This window comes from Palaemon carinicauda, chromosome 22 (genome assembly GCF_036898095.1).
Source record: "Palaemon carinicauda isolate YSFRI2023 chromosome 22, ASM3689809v2, whole genome shotgun sequence".
Classification (NCBI taxonomy): domain Eukaryota; kingdom Metazoa; phylum Arthropoda; class Malacostraca; order Decapoda; family Palaemonidae; genus Palaemon; species Palaemon carinicauda.
In genome coordinates this window covers 22424112-22436163 of record NC_090746.1, presented here as the reverse complement: position 1 = coordinate 22436163, position 12052 = coordinate 22424112, and the positions used below count along the sequence as shown (strand labels likewise).

At 35.5% G+C, this 12052-nt stretch overlaps 1 protein-coding gene across 2 annotated transcripts in view; it reads right to left on the bottom strand.

Moving 5' to 3' along the window:
• The window catches only part of Eno (enolase), a 97175-nt gene that overhangs the window by 51526 nt on the left and 33597 nt on the right, over window positions 1–12052 (bottom strand). The window lies entirely within an intron of this gene.

Sequence of the window (12052 nt, the reverse complement as noted above, 5' to 3'; positions counted from 1 at the left end):
TTCAGTAAGCTGTCCAAAAGCCGGGGTAATAAAACTAGAAAAATAAACACATGTACCGTAAAAAAAGAAACGATAGAATATAAACTGAAAATGCTAAGCTAAATAGGGAGAAAAACATTGCTTTCATCCTTGAAATTAAGTTTTTTAAAGCGCACCCACCGCTTGCCCCATTGGTAACATATTCTACATAGCTTTTGTGCATTTGTTTACGAACTCTGGCCCAAAATTTGTTCTAATTCAAGTATAATTCTGTTTTATCTACTGAAATCCTTGGTGTCTTGTTCCTTAAAAATAGCGTGACTTTATCTTTTTTCCTGTCGTTTCACAAATCGCACTAAAAAGACGTAATGCAACAGATTATCGGTAACTAGATAATATCAGCTTAGTTAGAAATGAAGTTTGTAATTTTAAGACTGAAATGGGTAACGCGGAGTCAAGCTGCCAACTAATCATAAAGAGCTCATCTGTAACATAACTGGTATTTAATGAATATCTTGGCCCCCAATCTTCTTTGACTCTCACTATTCTCTCCCTCTCTCACCCTCAGACTCTCTCTCTCTCTCTCTCTCTCTCTCTCTCTCTCTCTCTCTCTCTCTCTCTCTCTCTCTCTCTCTCTCTCTCTCTCTCTCATCATAATAAATGATAAAAGATAGCGTCGAGTTTATATCTCACACTTACATAGAATTCAATTTCAAAATAAATATAACCTTGAGAAACATTACAAGTTCCATTCTCTAGAGACATGGTGTTCGTGAAGTGAATCTTTATCTCACTAACAGTTGGAATTTGTTGAAAGACAAACAAGCAAGCATGGAGGTAATAATGTGGTTTCTGGAAAGGTTACAAGATTTCGGTAGGCTTTTATAAATGGATAAATTCCAGGAATTTAGAAGGTAAGAAGAACTAATTATGTTTAATAAATCAAAAGAAATATCTTGCAATTCCAAATCATAAAAAGGCTCAGTGCGCCGGCCAGTACTCACCTCGACAGAACTCTCTCAAAATTTACGTTTTGGTCCAATTATTATTATTATTATTATTATTATTATTATTATTATTATTACCTCCTTTTCACCTCTGTCTATTTGTTTGTCACCAGCCTAACTCAAAAAGTTTCGGGCAAATTTTGACCAACGTACTACAAATATATTAAAAACGATGTATTCAGGCCGAATCTCTCTCTCTCTCTCTCTCTCTGAATGTCATTTAGGCCTGTATAACTCATGTATGGTGTTTTTTTTATTATTATTTTACATCGTACCATATCTGAAAGCTCTTTTTCTTTCATCGGTGACTTAAACAAGACTAATGTCGAAACAATCTAATGTAACTGTTAACGAAAGGAATTGTTTAGCTGCGATACTCCAATAATTTCTATATGATTTTGCAGATTCATGATATATATATATATATATATATATATATATATATATATATATATATATATATATATATATATATACAGTATGTGTGTGTATATTCAGTATTTGCAGTGGATATTCGAAACGTCAAATGATAAAACAGAATGAAATATGTTAACTCGATTTGTAAAATTTTAATGCTTTCACTTTGATTCGCTAAGGTTGGAGAGGGCTCCGCCCATTTCATAGTTGTAGTAAGAAGAGCAACACCTTGCCTGTTCTGTCATGGGAACACTAGACACATCTGACGAAAAATTTCCCCCGAGTGTCTGCGTTCTTTTGATTCTAACTGTACATCAAAGGATAGCCAGTTCCTTGTGATGCGCAGTGCCTATCTAACTAAGGCAAGTGACCCATGCCGGTCCATACTAATTCTAGTAAGATCAACGTCCAGGCATCAGGTGTAAAGGCCAAAGAGATAGTTCCTCTATCGCCTTAAACCCAATCAGTCACTCAGCTGCCAGTGATTTCATCGAGATTTAAGGGGTCATTTCTTCCACCTCCAAAAGCTCTCATTACTCCACCAGGTTGCTCACCTGCTTATACGAGTATAACCATTGGCAAATATGGATTGCTAAGATATACCGCCTAGCACGGTATGTTCTACTCTCACTGTCCCATATATATTTAAAAAAATTCTATAAATCAGTTCGCATGAAGAGTTCAAAGACGAAACTAGTCAGGATTCACCCAATATTTTTATCTTCCCTATGGTTTTTTGTACACACATATGAACAATAACAACAGATGCAACCATTTATAGTCAACTGCAGGACAAAGGCCTCAGACATATCCCTATTTATGTCTGGGGTTTGGCCAGTTTTCATCTGCACTTTGGCCACTGCGGATTGGTGATAGAGGAGACTTCACAGCAAAGCAACCTAGTATGGATGACCCTGACTAATACAGCTTTGCTGTAAAGAATGCTGGGTGAAAGTGTGATATAATTCTGTAAAAGGTGTAAAATAAAACAAAGAAGTGAAAACGTATTCAAGAGAAAACTAATAAAGGAAATAAAGAACAAAGTAGGCAAGGAAATTTGAAAATGATGTATCTATAAAATGGGAGGTAAAATTGGGATTCTCTGAAGAAAATGGCCGAATGGGATATACTGTATAATTATTATTATTATTATTATTATCATTATTATTATTATCATTATTGATAAGCTACAACCTTAGTTAGAAAAGCAGGATGCTATAAGCCAGGGGCCCCAACATGGAAAATAACCCAGTGAGGAAAGGAAACTAGGAAAAATAAAATATTTTAAGAACAGTAACAGTATTGAAATAAAATATTTCCTATATAAACTATAAAAACTTTAAAAAACACAAGAGGAAGAGAAATTAGATATAATATTGTGCCAGAGTATACCCTCAAGCAAGGGAACTCTAACCCAAGACAGTGGAAGACCATGGTACAGAGGCTATGGCACTACCCAAGACTAAAGAACAATGGTTTGATTTTGGAGTGTCCTTCTCCTAGAAGAGCTGCTTACCATGCTATAGAGTCTATTCTACCCTTACCAAGATGAAAGTAGCCACTGAACAATTACAGTGTAGTAGTTAACCCCTTGGGTGAAGAAGAATTGTTTGGTAATCTTAGTGTTGTCAAGTATATGAGGACAGAGGAGAATTTGTTAAAAATATGCCAGACAATTTGGTGTATGGGTAGTCAATGGGAAAGTGAACCGTAACCAGAGAGAAGGATCCAGTACTGTCTGGCCGGTCAAAAGACCCTATAACACTAGCGGTAGTATCTCAACGAGGAATTTAGCGCAAGGGAAGGTATTTAACCTATGTAAACTAAGCTTAGCTTGTTAAAATTGAGGTGTGATTTTGAAAGAACAAATGGAGATGCTTCAAGCTGCGAGCCAATGTGGGACAGAGAAGAAAAAGGCGGAACATATATTTACGTGCAGGAGGCTTCAGTGGGCTAACCCAAAAAACTCCAGTTAGAAGAACCTGACAAATCAAGTGACTCGATATATGATAAAGACAATGAAGATAATGGAAGTACAATATACAGAAGGAAAAAAGTACCGATAGGTTAAGTCATAGCTGATATACTAATGATGTCCTACCTATGATATCCATGGATGTAATAACACTTCGCACCTACTCAAGTATGGAGTGACCGAGAGTTTGAACTGTGGAACGAGTAAACAAATCCCTTCTTTGGGGATAACAAATAACCGACAGTTGCAACTTAGACGCAATCTTTATTTTCTTTCTTCTTTTCTTTTGACCTACAGACTCCCTGAAAGTCAAAGAAGCCACCACGCCTTGCACCAAGCAAGAATGCAGTGAGCTCTAGTAGCAAGAGGCTCCTCCTCCACCCACCTCCGTATGGATTTTAGAATGAAAGGTCAATGTCAGGCAACCACTCTGCTGGATAGGCAAACACGAGCCTCGGTGTACGCTAACTGTACTTACTCTTGTAGTCATGCTTATGCAAGACTAATTTAAATATTTATGGAGGCAGGAGTTTATTTATGAGATGTCTGTGAACAGCTACATATGTCGAAATTGCATCTCGTGCTGAGATAAATAATGAGTAAGGTATATGTACTTACATTACTACTTTTAAAACAAATGCAAACACACACATACACATACACAACACACACACACACACACACACACATATATATATATATATATATAATATATATATATATAATATATATATATATATAATATATATATATATATAATATATATATATATATATATATATATATATATATATATATATATATAAAACATCCAGTATTTTTCATTAATACGACAATCAACGTATTATTATTATTATTATTATTATTATTATTATTATTATTATTAGCCAAGCTACAACCCTAGTTGGAAAAGTAAGATGCTATAAGCCCAAGGGCTCCAATAGGAAAAAAATAGCCCAGTGAGGGAAGGAAATAAGGAAATAAATAAATGATGGGAACAAACTAACAATAAATCATTCTAAAAACAGTAACAACGTCAAAATAGATATGTCCTATATAAACTATTAACAACGTCAAAAACAGATATGTCATATATAAACTATAAAAAGACTCATGTCAGCCTGGTCAACATAAAAACATTTGCTCCAACTTTGAACTTTTGAAGTTCTACTGATTCAACTACCCGAATAGGAAGATCATTCCACAACTTGGTAACAGCTGGAAAAAAACTTCTAGAATACTGTGTAGTATTGTGCCTCATGATGGAGAAGGTCTGGCTATTAGAATTAACTGCCTGCCTAGTATTTCGAACAGGATAGTATTGTCCAGGGAGATCTGAATGTAAAGGATGGTCAGAGTTATGAAAAATCTTATGCAACATGCATAATGAACTGATTGAACGACGGTGCCAAAGATTAATATCTAGATCAGGAATAAGAAATTTAATAGACTGTAAGTTTCTGTCCAACAAATTAAGATGAGAATCAGCAGCTGAACACCAGACAGGAGAACAATACTCGAAATAAGGTAGAATGAAAGCATTAAAACACTTCTTCAGAATAGATTGATCACCAAAAATTTTAAAAGACTTTCTCAATAAGCCAATTTTTTGTGCAATTGAAGAAGACACAAACCTGTGTTTCTCAACAGTAAATTTTCTGTCGAGAATCACACCTAAAATTTTAAAAGTCATACAAATTTAAAGAAACATTATCAATACCGAGATCCGGATGTTGAGGAGCCACCGTCCTTGACCTACTTACAATCATACTTTGAGTTTTGTTAGGATTCAACCTCATACCCCATAATTTGCACCATGCACTAATTTTAGCTGAATCTCTATTAAGGGATTCACCAACCCTAGATCTACATTCAGGGGATGGAATTGATCCAAAGAGAGTAGCATCATCTGCATATGCAACAAGCTTGTTTTCTAGGCCAAACCACATGTCATGTGTATATAGTATGAAAAGTAATGGGCCAAGAACACTACCCTGTGGAACACCGGATATCACATTCCTATACTCACTATGGTGCCCATCAACAACAAATCTTTGAGATCTATTACTTAAAAAATCAATAAAAATGCTAAGAAACGACCCACCCACTCCCAACTGTTGGAGTTTGAAAACATGGGCCTCATGATTACCACGGTCAAAGGCAGCACTAAAATCAAGGTCAATCATACGAACTTACTGACCACAATCAAGGGATTTCTGTACAGCATTGGAGAGTGTAAGAAGGGCATCACATGCTCCAGGGCCTTTACGAAAACCAAATTTCAAACTAGGGAATAGATGATTACCTTCAGCAAACCTATCAAGACGTTTTGCTAGAAGACTTTCAAAAACTTTAGATAATATGGGTTATGGAAATTGGGCGGTAATCAGTGGGACTTGAGCTACCACAAACACATTTACATAGAGGAGTAACATTACCAATTCTCCAACAAGTGCTAAAAGCTCCTCTTCTTGCTAACTTGCGCAAAATAACAGATAACTTTGGAGCTAAGCAATCTGCTGTCTTTATAAAAAACAAAGGAAAAATACCATTTGGGTCTACACCTCCATAAGCATCAAGGTCCATCAACAGAACTTTAATTTCACGGGATCGAAAAGCTAAACTAGTTAGTTTAGCCTCAGGAAAACATGAATGAGGAAGTTCAAGTTTTTCATTACTCTGTTTACTGTCAAAAACATCAGCCAAAAGGGTTGCCTTTTCTTTTGGACAGTGAGTGACTGAGCCATCTGGTTTAAGTAAAGGAGGAACCGTTGCGTCAACACCAAAGAGTGCAGAATTAAGGGTAGACCACCATTTAAGCCATGAATATGTTTTCTCCTGAATTCTCTTGTATCAGCAATCGCATGATAAAGACATAGTATTCTCGAAACAATGTTGAAGTGATAAAATAAATGAAAGTGAATCATCGTAATTCTATTTGACCAAAGGCTAACACTAAATCAATTGTCTTTATATATATATATATATATATATATATATATATATATATATATATATATATATATATATATATATATATATATATATATATATGTGTGTGTGTGTGTGTGTCTGTAGTGTTATGGGCCCACTAATTTTCGTATACAGTATACGCGTTTTGCCTTAAAGACAAACTTGTTACATTTGTAAATAATGTTAGTCTTTTTTTAACCTATTTCATCTCGTAAAATTAGTGCATCGTGTGAATTATGGGATATGAAGTTGAACCCTTACAAAGCTCAAAGTATGATTGTTGTAAGAAGGCCAAGGATAGTAGGGGCTCCTCAACATCCAGAACTTTTAAAGGAATATAGGCCGCTCATGAATGACAGAGGCAAGGGACAGTGACATTGCCCTAGCAAGCAGGACAATGCCCTAGACTAGAGACTGACCATATGATGAGCGCCCAAGCCCCCTCTCCAACCAAGCTAGGACCAAGGAGGGCCAGCCAAAGGCTGCTGATGACTTAGCAGATAGACCTATCCTTAGCTCACAAGGATGGTGAGGTTGCAACGACCAAAGGAACTAACGAGTTTGAGAGGGACTCTAACCGCAATCTGGCGTTCACAAGTCAGTGACGTTACCACACTGTCTCTTTAAATAAGTATAACTATTCAAAATTCTAGGTGTGTTTCTTAATTGTAATTCTGCTATGTTTTATATAATTTTCCAGCGTTGTGCAACAAAAACTTGTGGCTTAATTCTTCATCTCTGATCTGGGTCTCAATCAATGGTACCGTTCTCCAGTTAGTTGTTTGTGAATGTTGCATAAGATTTTTCATAATTCTGATCAACCTTTGTATTTATATCTTAATAGGTTTCACAATCCACTACGTAGTACCAAGTATGGAGTTATTTCTATCAGCATTGCCTTCCCTATCACAGTATTCTAGAAGTTTTATCCTAGCTTTGACCATTTTGTGGAATGATTTTCCAAATTTTGTAATTGAATCATTGGAATTCCAGTTCAATCTTGATCCAAATGCTCTTCTTTTGAACACGTTGACAAACCTTTCGTTATTAAGTTTATGTCTTATCTATTTAACGTTGTTAGTAATATTAATATATTCAATGATTCCTTTCCGTGTTGGAACCCTTGGGGATGTACCTTTCTGCTTTTCCAATTCGGATTGTAGCCTTGCTAGTAATACATTTCTCATCCTCACCCTCTTGTTTTTATAGTTTATATAGGAAAGATTATTTTAATGTTGTTGTTGTTCTTGAGATATTTTATTGTAATTATTCATTAATTCTCTCGCAGGTTATTTATTTACTTATTTCCTTTCCCCACTGAGCTATTTCCTCTGTTGGAGCCCTTGGGCTTATAGTAGCTTGATATTCCAACTAGTATTGTAGTTTACCTAGTAATAATATTTTATATATATACACACATATATAATTACCATACAAGCTAATACCTAATTGGAAAAAAAGGATAGTTCAAGCCTAAGGGCTTTCTAAAAGGAGGGAATCCTAATGCGGAAAGGAGATAGAAAAAAATAACGAATAAACAGTTTTTGAGAAATGAAAATTGAAAAAAAAATACTAGAAAAATATTCAGATCAGCAAAAACTTCCCAATACATCGATGATATGAGTTATGAAAAGAGACTCATGTCAACCTGCTCAACAGAAAAACATTTGCAACAAGTTTCAACTTCTGAAATTCCAACAATTCAACCACCAGATAAGGAATATCATTCCACAACCTGGCCAAAGTAGAAATACAATTTCTAGAATACTGTTTAGCATTGAGCCTCGTATGGAGAACGTGCGACTACATACCAAATACTATGTACAGGATGGTACAGTCTGAGAAGCTCTGAATAAAAGGGATTGTCAGTTTTATGAAAAGAAATGTTATACAATATGGACAAGTGACTAACTGAGAGATGGTGTCAGAGATCAATATCAAAATCAGGGATAATGAATGTTTTACACCGCAATATTTTGTCCAACAAATTAAGGTGAGAGTTAGCAGTTGAAAACCAGACAGAAGCACCGAAATCATTCAAAATATCTTCAGAATAGATTTATCACCGAAAATCTTGTCAATATATCTATTTTCATGCAATTAAAAAAACACGCCAGATGCGTTTCTCTAAGTTGATCAGCAATCAAGAAATAAAGCTAGAATTGTAAATTAGTGGTATATAGTTGAAGTGACATAGTTAATGCAAAGATTTGGATGTTGAGGAGCCGTTGTCCTTAGCAGAGTTGAAATTTGCGCTATGCACTAATTTGAGCTATATATCTATTAAGGGATTCAGTAACCCCAGATCTACATTCAGATGTAATTTATGCAGAGTAGCGTCCCCCGCAAAACAACAAACTTATATCTAGGTCAAACCACTTATGTGTAGGCTGTATAGTATGAAAAGTAATAGGCCCATAACCTGAGAAACACCAGATATTACATTTCTATAGTCACTTTGGTGCTCATCAATAATAGCTCTTTGTAATACAATTTATTAGTTGAAAATGTATCAGTAACGCTAAGAAAATACTCACTTTTATATATGGGTGTGTATGTAGGTATGTGTGTGTGATTATACGTATGTGTGCGTAAGTTACGCAAGATTCACAGCTGTGATTATTTCTTTGAAAGGACTATTTTGCTACCCTTTCTAGTCTACTGTATATGATGTGTAGTACATGAGGTCGTTGACCTGTCTCTGGAACTTAGTATTGGCCACTCATTCATACTGCTGGGAAAATTGATGATGTATACAACACATACACACACACACACACACACATATATATATATATATATATATATATATATATATATATATATATATATATATATATATAAAGTGTGTGTGCGTGTTTTACTATCACAAGCATCCCGTGATTTATTATACAGCAAAAGCCAGTAGCAAATAATGAAATACTACAGCTAAAGAGTTATTTGGTCCTTTGACTGGCCAGACAGTACTACATTGGATCCCTCTCTCTGGTTGCGGCTCATTTTTCTTTAGCCTACACATACACTGAATACTGTGGCACATTCTTTTCATACTCTCCTGTCTTCATACACCTGACAACACTGAAATTACCAAACAATTCTTCTTTGCTCAAGGGGTTAACTACTACACTGTAATTGTTCAGTGGCTACTTTCCTTTTGGTAAGGATAGAAGAGATTCTTTAGCTATGGTAAGCAGCTCTTCTAGAAGAAGGACACTCCAAAATCAAAACATTGCTCTCTTGTCTTGGGTAGTGCCATAGCCTGTGTACCATGGTCTTCGTACTGTCTTGGATTAGAGTTCTCTTGCTTGAGGGTACACCCAGGGACGCTCTTCTATATTGTCACTCTTCCTCTTATCTTTATGAAGTTTTTTTATAGTTTATACATGATAGAACTAATTTACTGTTGTTAATGATCTTGAAATATTTTATTTTGATTGTTATTGCTTCTCGTAGTTTATTTCCTCGTTTCATTTTCTCACTGGGCTATTTTTCCCTGTTGGAGCCTTTGTGCTTATAGCAGCATGCTTTTCCAGCTAGGGTTGTTGCTTAGCTAGTAATAATAATAATAGTGCCTAGCACTTTTATTATTATTATTATTATTATTATATTAATGATGAGAACAAATTAACAATAAATCATTCTAAAACCAGCAACATCGTCAAAGCAGATATGTCATATAAAAAACTATAAAAAGACTTATGTCAGTCTGTTCAACATAAAAACATTTGCTGCAACTTTGAACTTTTGAAGTTCTACTGATTTCGTGCATTTTAATACAAACTTCTTCAGGGTACATAACCATAACATAAGGATTTTAAATGTATAAACGAGTACATAAATGAATGCGGTCTTCATAGTTTTTTTTTCTAACAAGAAAAAGTCACTTTTTTTATTGTTCCCTAAAGAAATGTGTATTACAATGAACGAAACCGCTTGTTACTAAGGCATTTCCTATTTCCAATTGGGTTTGCTCTCTCTCTCTCTCTCTCTCTCTCTCTCTCTCTCTCTCTCTCTCTCTCTCTCTCTCTCTCTCTCTCTCTCGTACTAGATGTCTAGGATTTGTTACTAACTATTTGTAACTATATTGCATTCTCAGCAGTTGTCAGAATTAACGTATATATTCAGATATTTTTTCACCGTGCAACGTATCTGCGGAATAATAAATATTATAACTAATCTTAAACACTTTTTCCTTAATTAGGAGAATGTTATCTTTGGAAATCGTCAATACGATTGTCCTAGTTTAAACGTGGTAGAGAAACACCGTGCGCGCATTGAAATATGTTTAGTTAGAATATCCAGAAACTTGCACATTTCAATTTGAATAATTTCAACATGATCACTCGCCAAGCAAACTTGGCTATGTCCCTTCGCCTTGCATTTGGTCTTGGAATGTGAAAGGTTGTGCCGGCGATTTAATTTACATCAGCCTAACGGTATTATTATTTCAAATAAAAAAAAAAACGCCTTTAAACAACTTCTCTATCTACGTCGTAGGTAATTCCAATGATCGTTCGTTTTAGATTGCCTTACCTTAAGTAAGACACGGGCTCTTGCGTTGTCAGCCCGTAAAATGCCATTATCAGGGGAAATGGTTAATCATTTTAAACGGCGACCAGGTGCTTTGCTAGGTAGGTCGTTGTCATCGCGTGATCAAGTTACCAGACATAACTTTATTATTATTATTATTATTATTATTATTATTATTTATACTATCATTATTATTATTATTGCTGTTGTTGTTAATATCATTACAAGCTAGGCTAAAACCCAAGGGCTCCAACAGGGAATAGCCCAGTGGCCAATGAGGAAAGGTAACAAGGAAATAATCTGCAAGTTAAGAATAAGCGATCAAAATAGAATATTTCAAGGACAGTAACAACGTTAAATTAGATCCTTCACATCTAAAAAAAAGAAGAAAAAAAAAAGGATAGAACAGCATGCCCAAGTGTACACTCAAGTAAGAGAACTTTAATCCAGGACATTAGAAGGCCATGGTACAGAGAATATGACACTACCCAGGATTAGAGAACATAGGTATGATTTTGGAGTGACCTCCTAGAAGAGCTACTTATCATAGCTAAAGAGTATCTTCAACCCTTACCACAGCTAGAGCCGTCACTCGAGACTATCTTGCCCAAGCTTGTGGTGGCAGATGTGGTAACGTCCCTGACTGGTGAAAGCCAGACTGGGGCTCGAGTCCCGTTCAAACTCGTTAGTTTCTTTGGTCGCTGCAACCTCCTCCTTGTGAGATAAGTATTTCTAAACCCAGAGGCGAAATGAAAAAGATGACTGGCAAAATGTAGACTAACCGTCAATAGTAGGCGGAGATGATGATGATAAAGGATGTGGGGTTTGGGGGAGCCTATGGTTCTATCTGCTTAGTCATAAGCAGCTATTGCCTGGCCATCCTTGGTCATAATTTGGGTGGAGAGAGGGATTGGGTGCTAACTATATGTATATATCGGCTTTTAAACCTTTATAGCATCCTACCTTGGGTTTAACAAATAATAATAATAATAATAATAATAATAATATATTTTCTGTTCACAGAAATGTGTGCTTACTATACGACTATACATAGTTTCAAATACACAAAGACCATGGAAATCTTCGCACCCACGGCGCTGGCTGATAATGCATTGAGTGAATTTATGACTACGTTCAGATATGGAATAATTTATGGAGGCAATTCTAATAA